Raw genomic sequence first — 13,335 nt, forward strand, 5'->3', positions numbered from 1 at the left:
GGTAGGCCGTGGCATTTAAACGATGCCCAATTGGCACTAAGGGGCCTAAAGTGTGCCAAGAAAACATCCCCCACACCATTACACCACCACCACCAGCCTGCACAGTGGTAACAAGGCATGATGGATCCATGTTCTCATTCTGTTTACGCCAAATTCTGACTCTACCATCTGAATGTCTCAACAGAAATCGAGACTCATCAGACCAGACAACATTTTTCCAGTCTTCAACTGTCCAATTTTGGTGAGCTCCTGCAAATTGTAGCCTCTTTTTCCTATTTGTAGTGGAGATGAGTGGTACCCGGTGGGGTCTTCTGCTGTTGTAGCCCATCCGCCTCAAGGTTGTGCGTGTTGTGGCTTCACAAATGCTTTGCTGCATACCTCGGTTGTAACGAGTGGTTATTTCAGTCAAAGTTGCTCTTCTATCAGCTTGAATCAGTCGGCCCATTCTCCTCTGACCTCTAGCATCAACAAGGCATTTTCGCCCACAGGACTGCCGCATATTGGATGTTTTTCCCTTTTCACACCATTCTTTGTAAACCCTAGAAATGGTTGTGTGTGAAAATCCCAGTAACTGAGCAGATTGTGAAATACTCAGACCAACAACCAACCATGCCACGCTCAAAATTGCTTAAATCACCTTTCTTTCCCATTCTGACATTCAGTTTGGAGTTCAGGAGATTGTCTTGACCAGGACCACACCCCTAAATGCATTGAAGCAACTGCCATGCGATTGGTTGATTAGATAATTGCATTAATGAGAAACTGAACAGGTGTTCCTAATAATCCTTTAGGTGAGTGTAGAGACATCAGGAAAGCACTTCAGCTTTTGTACACATTAAACAAACAAGGTATTTTCTGGAGATTAAGACAGTGTTCAGACCGAAAACAGCACTGTGTTCAAAAAACTTGGTGGAGGCATGTCCTCATGTGCCGATTAGACCATGAAATATCACCCAGGAAGGCTGGTTGGAGTGAAAGATCAATGCATTTTAAGGCTTGTTAGATGTCAAAACACTGTATAACTGTTTATAATACTATGAGAAACTATATAACAACTCTGGAAAGTAGTGCGCCAAAAATTATTTTATCTTGCATGACAACAAAAATTATAATTTAACAGTCAAATTTCAGAGTCTACCAGAAATGTGTATTAGTAGTAATAATGTGTATCTTGGCAATTCAGTGCTTTGCCAGATGCTGTGTTGTGTTGTCAATTTTTTAGCCAACAGACCCTGCAATGTTTTCTGAAACCCCCTGCGTTGACTCCCAATCCTCTGCGTCGATAAATGAGCATGGTTGTGTTTATTTAAAGTAGTGCTAATGCCACTTTGAACACTTCCTAAGACTGCTGTGTGACTTCAGATTGTTTTAAATATATATTACAATTACTTACACAGGAGCAACATCTCCAATGCCATCTGGCATAGAGTGTTGCATAGTGATCCCTTTCCAATTTATCCTCTTCCCAACATCATCATGGAACATGTGGGCAAGGATGTACCACGTGGAACATTTTCTGTTGTGGCCCCTCTGGCTTCCAGGAAGAAAATCTGAAATGAAAATGAAAAAAGTACAAAAAATATGAATTTTTTTTTTATCATGTACCCAGGTGTAAATACTGTGTTAATTAGATTTTTTTTTTATTCCCAAGACCTTGGTAACCAATTTTTAAATCAGCCTAAACCTAGCCAAAAGAAATATGTATGTATTCATGTATGTATATAGTCCAACAACTTCAACAGAATGAGACATCCTCTACTAAAACCATCAGCTGATCCACAAAAAATAAATAACAAAATACAAAATAAATAAAATACTAACAAAATATATATAATACAGTGTTTCCCACACATAGGCCCAGGTAGATTAACAGCCGTCCAAGTAAATTTGGTGACCCATTTTAAAATCGTTTTTGATAGCAGCGCTGCGCAGCGCAGATTCGCTCCGCACATCCTCTCACTCTGTCGCTCTCTCTCTCTCCCCCTCGCTCTCTCAAACACGGTCAACAGACCCGTCTGAATTGAATGGTTGGCATCATAAACACTGCTGCACAAATCTGTCCAACACAACGCTGTCAGTGTCGGAGACCCATTTTTAAAACAGTTATTAGCAAGCATGTAAGGAGCCCAGCTAATAAGGATCTGTTAACTTTCGAAAACAGCTGTCGAAGTTAGCACGCTATAACTGGTAGTCAACAGGTGCTTTTGAGATAACTGGCTGACTTTCGCCTACTTCATAGATTTATGCATTCACTTATTAAGGTCCTTTTCAGACACTTTGCTGTTCACATTGTTTGAACCACGTTTTTGCTGAATTTCAAGAAATGGTAACCTACTTTTACGAAGTGTAATAATATGTTAACGATTCTTAAAGTTCATAAAATATATGCTAATCAGTTATCACTATTGATGAACCCCACAAAGAATAGTAGAGAAAGAGAAAGTCCACTGAGTCTCAGTCCACTGAGTTGGTCAACTTAAATCATTGAATAAACATTTGTTAGCAACAACTGATATGACTTGATCTTTCTCATTTAAAACAGCGACATGGTCAGCTAAAAGGGGGATGGCGCTATCTGAATGTTTTGTAACGTTACACTGATCCAGAGATGTTTAGAGCTTATAAGGACATTGACTGAGCTTTGCTAGCATGGCTTTCAAAACTCAAAAGTCACTCAGTGCACCAAAACAGTTTTTCACACTGTCACACTAAAGAATTATGCTCACTCAAGCATGCACTTAAAATGCTTAAATTTTAGAGCTCTGTGGTTATTTCCTTTCTTACATCAAAGAAAAAAATGTTCATTTATTAAAATCAATAAATAAGTGGACCATTGTCAGTATTTGACAAAATACTAATTTAGTCAGCTAAATCGAGTCTAATTATGAATCTATTACTTACTTTACACCTGTGGCAGGAAAGGGTGAGAAGCAGGCAGTCCCCAAATCAGACTGGCGCCACTTGTGAATGAGCTGTATGCTGCAGCAAAGCACAGAACAATGCAAACAAGTTAGATGCCACACGGAATTAAATTTAAGACCAATTTTACAATAACCAAAGTTGAAGAAATGAAAAATGCCAAATGAGAAAAATAAAACATGAACTGACACCAAAGCTGCAGCATTACTTAGTGTTTAGGGATTTTTGCCTAAATGTTCATTTAATAATCTGAAAGATTGCAGATGCACAGTGTATCTTTCAATGTCAGTAAACTTCCCGCGGATGACATTTCCGATGTAAAACTGCCAATTTATGTCCATAAATCCTCTTAAAGTCGCAGAAAAAACACTGAAGTTAAGGTTAACTGTTACTGTTGTAACTTAACCTGCCTGAGAAATAATCACATTTCAAGTTTTCTTCACTAATAAAGTCATCAGGCAATAGTTGTCTGTACAACCACCTTTCCATTGCAAACTGTAAGGTTAACTGCTAAGTTAATAACATTGGCTTTTCCGCATACTTTTTAATGGCATCAATTTAACAAAATATTAGCTAAAAACAGACTCAAAAGAGTTACGTTAATAAAGAATAAAGTTATACTAGAAGCTGTTATCTAAGTTAGGCTATCAGATTAGCTTATCGTGTTACTACTAGAGGGGTGAATACTACTTACTGTACTATACTGACTGGCTTAAAATTACTGACCACTGCAGTTAACTGATGTTAAAATCACTCCTCTCACAGGCGAATCCGCCCAGTGTCCGCTGTTAGTCCGCTGTTTGACAGTGCGCCGTCTGGAGGCGGACCGGATCCGGTGCGCGTGGTCAAAACGGGGGAGAGCGTACGGCAGATGTCCCGGCTTGAAGGCGGATCCGCACCACAGTCCTCTGCTATCTGGAAGTTCACCGTGAAGCCCAGGTAAGACAGGTGTGCGGCTAGCTGGGCCATCTGCACCACCGCTTCGTCCCGGGGCGGCACCAGCAGCAGCAGGGCGTCCAGATAAAACAGGACCCTGATGCCCGACCGCCGCAGCGGCTACAGGGCCGTCTCTACCGAAGGGCAGGCGGTTGTATTGGTACTGGGCGCCCTGGAATGAAAACCGCAGAAACTTCCTGTGTCCAGGAATGACGGACACGTGAAAGTACACGTCCTTCAGGTCGATGGAGGTGAGCCAGTCTCCCTGGCGCACACACTCCATCACCCGTTTCACTGTTAACATGCGAAGAGGTCTCACCATAATCGCCCTGTTGAACAGTGACAGGTCCAGGATGGGCCTCTCACCACCTGTCTTCTTCCTGACCAGGAAGTAGCGGGAGTAGAACCCATTATTCCTGAAGCTCCGCCCAGAGGGCGGCGTTCTGAGCCGAGGAGGAAAGCACAGTCTCCACAATCCCGGCGAAGGAGGGAATGGGGGGAAGCGAACTGCAGCCTGTGATCCCAGCGGATCAGGCTGTCCATCCAGTCAATCTGACGGCAAGGCATGGCCAGGCGAGTCGCTCCACCAGGACCCTCCACGCGCCGCCACCTGGGGGGGGTGGGGGGCGCGGGCCACATCATGAGAGACCTTCACACACCAGCTGCAGCCGGTCCACGCAGTGTGACGGCAGCCACTGACTTCGTAGAGACAGGTGGCTGGAGGAAATATTCTGCTTGTGGCATGACAGCCAGACTGCACGAAAGCCATCCGGCCAGCTCCAGCCTGTCGGCGCGAACCGAGAGTGAGCGCTTGGCCGGCGTGCTCCGGTCCGAGGCACGCCTCGCAGCAGGGACGGAGATCACCCAGCACGATGTAGCCCCATTCTGGCTGGCTTGCTGGAAGACATCGTTCTTCTTGTTTTGCGACTGGAAAGTCTTTTACTCTTTAGACAAATCTTCTGCTCTTTAGCTTTAGCTCAGTGCTGAAGAAAAATGGGAGCCGAAGGCTGGGTCTCACCGTTGTATATATACAAGGTGCGTACGTAGGAGAGGACCACGCTGTGGGTGGGCGTAGACTAAAATTCTCAGTGCCGCGCAGGCGCGCGGAAGGGGTACACCCAATAGCGATAGCCATAGAGAGCGAAGCCTATACGAAATAGAACAGTCTCTTCATAAAAAAAAATTGAGTTAGTTAAGTTACGTCCGATAGTCAACATTGACTAGTTTTATATTACATCATCTGACTTCAACAGTACTTAAAAGTATTATGTTGGAGGGGCACCTCCAGAAAGGGTACCTGCAGCATCATAGATGGACACGAACAGCCGCTGACCAAGCTGCCGTGTTTGACACTTGGGAGTGAGAACGGGATGGGCCTTCTCTTCGTCTCAATTTTCCAGTAGTAGAGGTAATTATTAATCTAAAACATAGAAGTTAAGAGAAGCATACTGATAACTTAATAACACTCCTTCCTTCTGTGCCTGTCTCTGTACAGTACCTCTGCCTATATGTGTGTGTGTGTGTGTCTGTCTCTGTAAGCTGCTGACTCTGCAGAGATTTACATTGACCAATGTTCTAATTATAGACCACACGTGAACATGTGTGACCGGTATGTGATTGTGTGTGTCTGTGTGTGGGTCATACATGCACATATTGGTGTGCATGCTTTCCTCTATACCCATCTATATGAATGAATGAATGGATGAAGTTTTATTATTGTGTCATGTTTACAGTTACACCCAGCCCGCATGGGATTACAAGACACCAAATTAATGATAAATGTATGTATAGTGTCTATGTCTGTATCTGGCAACTTCCATGCTTGTGTCTCATACCTGTGAGTCACTTTGGGTCAGACCATTCCATTTTTTTATTTATTGCTAATCCGTATCTCTGGCCAAAAATACAGACTGAATGTCTTTATCCATGGTACTTTTAGGAGGATAGGAAGAAAGGAGGTGAGGAACAAGAGAAGGATTTATGGGAAGAGACTTCAAGGAACCGGAAACCGGAAGGGAGAGAGAGAGGAGGACGTGGGACTCTAGGGCGTCATTTAGGTGAAGGCAGAGCTGAGAAAAAAGTAAAAAGAGAGCAAGTGATGCACACAGAGGGAGGAGAGTGGGAAGAAGAAGAAGAAGAAGCACTGACGAAGGGAGAGCTGCTGAGGTGTTCAGGCTGGAATATGCTTCAAACAAACCAAGTGGGGTAAAAAAACCTGCCATCATAGGGAGAGAGGCAGGATGCGACAATCATTCAAGTAGGGATGACAGTCATTGCGTTGTGCTTGGTTGTACACACAAAAAGCAAAGGAACTAGCTGTGTGAAGAATGAAAGAGAACCCTTAAAGAGGTGGTATTATGCTCATTTTCAGGTTCAAAATCTTAATTAGGGGTTGTACCAGAGCAGTATTACATGGTATAATTTTCAAAAAACACCATATTTTTCTCATACTGCACATTACTGCAGCTCCTCTTTTCACCCTGTGTTGTACGCTCCGCTCTTGAGCTACAGAGTGATGCATCTTACTTGTACAAAATCTTTGTTGGGAGTTGCACATGCACAGTTCCCAGGTAAGGGCTACTAGCCAATCAGAAACAGAGAAGGGCAGGTCGTAAGAAACAAGGTAGTGTGATCCAAATCAAAGTCGCTTCAGACTGCGACCGTCACCTAGCAGATGGTATAAGTTAATCACACAAAGTGTGGTTGTTAAGTCCACAACCACACATCATTGTTCCACATCTTACCACAAACCACTACAAAAATCACCATATTTCAACTCAAAAAATTGGCCAAACAATTTGAACGTTTGCTCAGTAGCTTTCACATCAGGTATAACGTTAGCATTATAGCTATAACTTTAGCTGTGTTAGCCAGTGTTTACAACAACTCCGTACTTGAACAGTTTGTGAAGTTACATTGCCGTGTTTATTTTAAATATAATTCACAACCAATAAAGCATACTTAACAGGTTGTGATTGTGAATAAACAAGTCAGAGTTGCATCCTCTTTTAGGACTGTAGAAAATGTACAAAACAAGTTAGGGAAGGTGCACACAACCATCAAGAAAATAAATTACTTTACAATGGTGGAAATGCTACTACAGCACACAGCCTCTTGAGTCACTTACATTATTATTTTTTATATAGTATTACGCATTCCTTCATTCTGCACTCCAGGCTATTTTAGCTGAAGGGATAGATGGTTGACTACTGCTGGCTTCAGTAGCAATTGTTATCATCCATATGATTGACCCACTGCTATCTTTGTCTGGAACTGAAGTTGACTCAGTCAGGACAGAACAATGGTTAATTAGTCTGAAGAGTCTGTAACTGTGTGGGAGAGGGAGAGCGAGTCCCCTGCATGTAAATGCCGACTGCTTTTAATCCATGTTTTACATATTTGAATGACAATAAAGAACTAAATGAATGAATCCAGAAATAAATTACAAATATGCACAATGAATAACTTGAATACGACCAAAAGGTCATCTGCGATATTGATCATTAATTGATACTGGAATATATTGGATATATTTTGAAATATGTTACCCAGCCCTAACGCAAACATTTGTATATTCAAACTGAGACAAACATTTCCATTTATATATACTATTATTATTCTCTTACACAAAAATCACAAAAGGAAAGATGAGAGAAAAAGAAAACAACTTGAGCTCAATTGATACAATAGCTGTTTGGACAAATAAATCAAGACTGCAAAAATACTCCTACAGTTAAATTTGTGCAAATCACGGCAGGCAGATATTTGTTTCCGTCTGAACACACCTATAGGAGGGAGAGGAAAGAGGCAGCAAAAATAGAGGATGATGAAGAAAGACAGAGGGGCCTGGTGTAAAGGAAAACTGTCACGGGTGAAAGTTGGAATAAGGAAGAGCACAAGTAGACCTCTCACTAAACAGGGCTGCGGGGGAGGGGGGGGGACTTTCATATAGTTGAGAGGGGAAGAGGGATAATGGATAGAATTGTGCATGAGACAGAGAGAGATGAAGGAGTAAAAGAACCAAGGAGGGAGAGGAGAGAAGACAGCTAAAGTGGGAGGCTGAAGGGAGAGAGAGAGACACAAAAAAGACACAATGTAAGGATTTGGAGAGTAAGGAGGGTGAGAAAGTTTGAAAGAGATGAGGAATGGAAGCGGGAGGAGAGGAGGAGAGAGGGCTGGAAAGTCAGAGAGAAAAAGGGAGGTGGAGAGAGAATCAGGCCATTCATCCATGCCTCTGGAGACGGACGCAGTCTGAATTCAGGATAACTCATTCAAAACGCCAACTCCACTTTGTCCCACAGCACCTCTGTCAGTCTCTGCTATAGTTACCAAGTGGCTGGGACCCATCTAGAATACTTTAACACCATGACTGACAGCAATTTGGAGAATGTGACACCCACACACTCTCCTACACACACACACACACACACACACACACACACACACGTACACCACATAACACGTACTGCGGGTTCCACATGCAATGTTTTTGGGGCGACGCACATGATCAGAGCAACACCCTGGAAAGCCATGTTCGTCGCTAATGTGTAAGCAAATGGGTATTCTGATAATAAATAATACACACATGTGCACAAACGCATGCATACACGGGCCACGCACAAAAGCACTCAGTATGCCTGAGGAAGCATACTGGAGTGTTGTCAAAAAGCCCACAATCTCCCTTCTCTGACACCAGAGAGTTTCCTTAACCCTGTCAGATAATTGGTCTCCAGGGATACAATGCTGCTTAAAGCTAAAAGTTAAACCTTAATAAGACTGTAAACACACACACACATGCAAACATAAGAATAAATGTTATAGACGTATGCAAGACTAAGGCAGTCAAGATACAAGCATGCGTACACAAAAACAGGGATGGAAATCATTCAAGTGTGTGTTCTTACAACAAACATGAAAAGTGATAAATGCCAGAGCAATAAGGAAGCAAGTCAATCAATTCTGCTGCCTTTTGCATTCTAGCCTCCCATGCAGCAAGAGCAGTGCCAACACAGACACGCTGTCCTGGTTATGCTGTATTCTTTTCACCCAGGCATGAATGTTTACTTCTCTTCTCCAGGTTTCGCTTTGCAGCTTTATGTTTTAGAAACAGCAGCACATCCCAAAGGTGTTTTTGACCAAGCTCTCCGCGCGAGTGTCTCCATGCATGTGCGCGTCTCCCTCTGTGTGTCTATACGTGTAAGTCTATGTGACCTTGTCAGGAGCGTCCCTATTTAATCATCTCGGGGAAATCTCAAACATTCCTTTAAAATTGAACATGAAAGGTAACCTTCTCTATTTTTACTCGCTGTCTCTGAGAACCAGGGAATTATCTTTCTCGCTCTGCCTCGGATCTGTGGAAGGCGCATGAATAGGATGGAGAGAGGGAGAAAGGAAGAGAAAATGACACGCACGCACACACACACACAAAGAGGAAGATGGGGACAGAGAGAAGTGAGCATGAGTGGGTAGACAGAGGGGGAAAAAGTGACTGAAAGAGGAAGAGTGACAGCCAGACAGGAAGTAAGTTAGAGAGAGAAAGTGAGGCACAAGGAAGAAAAATAGGTAGAATGAGGCGCTGGGGGAAGAGGGGCTGCTGGTAAAGCACTGAAACAAGACAAATATTTGGTATTATGCAGAATGCCCCAGTCCTGAACTGCAGAAGATGTCCATTTAACAAGGTGCAGACAGAAGATGCTTTAATGAGGTAGTGGTTCGTGGTAGCAAATGGAAAAACTTAGTTAAGTTGGAGATCTGGAGGTGCAGCTCGACAGTGGTTTAATGACAACTTGTCATTATGATACGCTGGTTTCCACAGGTGGATGTGACTAACACTTTCATACTTGCATTCACACCCTCTAAGGTGTGTGTGTGTGTGTGTGTGTGTGAGCACTACGCTTTGCACATGTATTAACTGGTCACCCTCATCAGGCACGCTCTGTACATCTATCGGGCTCTCTTTCTCATTCTTGCTCTCTGTCAGCGGCGAGGGCAGCTGGCTAAGTGGTGGTGTTGGCTGAGCCTGAGGCGTGAGCAGAGAGACCTCACGTTTGGCTGGGCTGAAATATTTAAGGAAGCCATCCAAAGCCTGTTTCACTCAGTAAGTACCCAGTGGGTCAGTCCCATCAGAGACCAATTACAACTACTGCTGAACCACGGATGAAAGACTTGATCAAAGAGAAACACAATGCACAGAGATGTCTTGTGTGCACATCCAGACACATATGACACATGCATGCACATGAGCAGGCAGTGCACAAACACATGTATACAGCAGGCGCACACTCGATCAACTAAGCACACATACACACATGCACATTTTTTCCTTTTTCCTTTTCTTTTATTTCTATTGTCGTCTCTCTCACTAGCTCTGTCTGAGTGTCTCTTGATCCTTATTTCTGTTTCTTAAAAAACAAAATAATCCTTCTGTCTTTTACAGCTCCACCAAATCCCAAAGGCTTCACAGTAACACTCACAGAGACCCGCATACAAAATGTTACACTCAAAAACAATATTTACCATCATCCCATGAATGCAGAATTAACCAAGGACAGTGAGAGGTGAACAGGTACACAAGTACACACACAGGCTGTCCATCGGTGACTCACTCTGTCTGCAGCACGCACATTATCTTCTCATTGTGACATGCAGACACAAACACACGCACACACAGTGGAGCATAAATCATCCACGATGATCATTAAAAGGAGAGAGAAGAGGACATAGGTAGGTGGAATAAATCGCTTCTATAGCCCCCTCCCTTAGTCACAGTGATGTGAACTGATAGGCCACCAGATAAGGAGCAATTACCTAGAGTCATCTGGGCCAGGGAGCATAAGGCACGGACACACACTCCCACCGATACACTCACACACAGGCAGGTACATACACAAACATGCATGCGCCCAAACAGAGACAACCAGACAACCTCAGATACTATGATACTCTGATACACACTTGCATGCAGATAGACTGACACATATAAACACATACTGACAGATGATTGTCTCTCACTCACACATACGTAAGTACACTTACCTTGATTTATTCCCCTTTTTCTCCCTGGCTAGAGGGGAAAAGGTTCTCTCTCTCTGTCTTCCTTTTTGCAAGCCCCAGGGAGAAAAGGCACTTAAGATAACATAGACACGACACATGTTGAACTGGGGCTGCCGCTGAGACATACGGAAACAGAGGAGAAGGGAACAAGAGAGCACTATTCAAACAAAGCCTCTTCTTGACTAGCAAATGACGAGCCCAGAGGCTGGGGCCGGATTGGGACAGTTTAGCACTCACTGTATTTACATTGTAGTTCACTGTTATGCAGTAAGGAATTTCATTTTAATGGGGAACACTCTTTATTGAGTCATTTAAAGCAATTTCCACCTTTTCAAATTTCTGCAACAAGGAAAGAAAACCCTCAGAGGTAATAAGTAATTTTCCTGTGGTTGATGTCAGTTGACCTCTATTTCAATTTAGCGAGGGAGTGCATTCATTGAATATGTAGCATTTTCAAATGAACATGTTTTCTATCCTCGGCACAATGCAACATTAAAGCATAATAATAATAATATATGTCTAATTTTAGGTGGTTATCAGTTTATACTTGGCAGTCAGAAAGTGATTTAACTGCAACCTTAGGGAATATATGGAATGGATGCAATGGCGATGCATGCTTAAAGACTAAACAAGCCAAGGCATTGTGGAACAGTCTGCTAGTTTTTTCAGTCTGCCCAACCTGACAGATTTTTTTTTCCTTCCGCACAAAAATGCCATGATCTTATGAACACTTTTAAGGTCAACTCAGTTTATCTAAATAAAAAACTTTCACCACAGGCATATGCTATAAGATACTAGTTGTTTAAACATGACTCAAAGGAGAATTTGGAGAGCAGTGATGTCATTGCAAAAGGGACGACTGGCACGGATGTCCTAGACCTTGTGCACAGAAGGTGCCAGAGTTAAGCTCACACAGTGTGATTAATTAGAGCTAAATCATTTTCCTAAATTCTGTTTAAGGCTCATTAAATGAAGCCTTGGAGCCTTGAAACATCTGCAGTTGCTGTGAAAGACTCAATTTCTGAAAGAGAAGAAGTCCACAAAAAAATGTTAGCCTCCGTGAAAGAGAAACAGAAAATATGCTGTAAGGTAAAGCAAATCTCAGAATAACAAATGAAAAGTTTTTTATATATATTCTGTGAACTATATTTAAACCTAATAAGAGGCAAGAGTCAAAAGTCACCCAAAGGGTAATTGTCATTTTGGAGTGGATAAAATATGGATGAATGAGGGTCTAATACTTCTTAACCATATGCAGGGAGCTGTGCTTTGAAGCATTTTAAACAAAATGCTACTATCAGCATTGGGAAAAGCTGGCCTATTTAAATGAGCAGATTTGATATCTAAAATATGTGTTCTGACAGTGTGTCCTTGATAAAGATACTAAAGGCCTCCCTGTTCACTTCAAGGTACAATAATTTCATTGAAAGTTTTATTTTACTGTCATTCATCAGTTCATAATGATCATCCAGGGAGTAGATAAAGAAAAGATAAGCATTAACAAGTTCAGTTACAAGCTCAACTTACTAACATCTAAGGGATGTATACAATTTATGGGTGACAAATACAGACCAACTAACTGGCATTCAACCTAACATGACCCTCCTTTGGCACAGTGATTATTTTAACGTTTGCTGTTTATTGTTATTGATCATTAATTTTGTCTATTTTTTAAATAGTGGATATAAATTTAATTAAATTCAAAACTCAAACTTTGAATGAACTCAAACTTAAAACTCAACTCTTCAGATGTTGCTGAAACAGAGGACGTAGCTGTCATCTGTGCTGGTGGTTGAAGGTTGCTCAGGTCACCAGTAGAACTATAAATAAAAGACTGCGTCAATATACAGTATAACAAAGAAAAGTCAATATTGTCTTGACAGCATTCAACCTCTGTATGCAGAGCAAGTGAATTCAGCAAGCAGATTTGTTTTTAAGTTGTTTATCCTCAATTTGATGTCAGAAATAAACATATTTACTTGAGTGTAATGTATTTTGTTCCTTCTCTCCTACTGTTCTCCTTCCCTTCCCTCTATTCTGGCCTCAGATGCTCCCCCTTCATTTCCTTTCAAATAATATCTAACTGGGTGTGGGGTGTGGGGGGACAGCTGAACAAGTTCAAAACATGTATCAGACCATGTGCCTGCCCAGTGTGCACTGACTGTGGAGATGATGTAGCCCCCGGGCCACACATAGACGTCAGGCCAGGGTTGGGAACAGTAAATAGCAACGCTATTATTTAACAGACTGCAGAGTCAAACACCGCTGCAATGTGTGACCTTTACATTGCTGGTGGGCTAATACAGAAATGAAGAGCGAGCAAGAGAGGTGGAGGACAGAAATTGGGGAGCAGACACATCCAGATGAACAGCCACACACACACATGCGCCCACGCACAGTTGTGTATGTGCATACGTTCACATTTAA

At 42.4% G+C, this 13,335-nt stretch overlaps 1 long non-coding RNA gene across 4 annotated transcripts in view; it reads right to left on the minus strand.

The window, feature by feature from the left end:
• The window catches only part of LOC123969137, a 45,292-nt gene that overhangs the window by 12,830 nt on the left and 19,127 nt on the right, over nucleotides 1-13,335 (minus strand). Inside the window, exons 1-3 of one of the 4 annotated variants that reach the window (XR_006824638.1) lie at nucleotides 10,891-11,231; nucleotides 2,902-2,979; nucleotides 1,394-1,550 (exon numbers count right to left, since the gene is read on the minus strand). This is a non-coding gene — a long non-coding RNA (uncharacterized LOC123969137). Of the gene's footprint in view, nucleotides 1-1,393; nucleotides 1,551-2,901; nucleotides 2,980-3,645; nucleotides 4,624-5,152; nucleotides 5,254-10,890; nucleotides 11,232-13,335 lie in introns of those variants that run through there. The other 3 variants (XR_006824640.1, XR_006824637.1, XR_006824639.1) reach the window with 3 other exon arrangements.

Source organism: Micropterus dolomieu, linkage group LG04 (assembly GCF_021292245.1).
Source record: "Micropterus dolomieu isolate WLL.071019.BEF.003 ecotype Adirondacks linkage group LG04, ASM2129224v1, whole genome shotgun sequence".
In the NCBI taxonomy this organism is placed as follows: Eukaryota; Metazoa; Chordata; class Actinopteri; order Centrarchiformes; family Centrarchidae; genus Micropterus; species Micropterus dolomieu.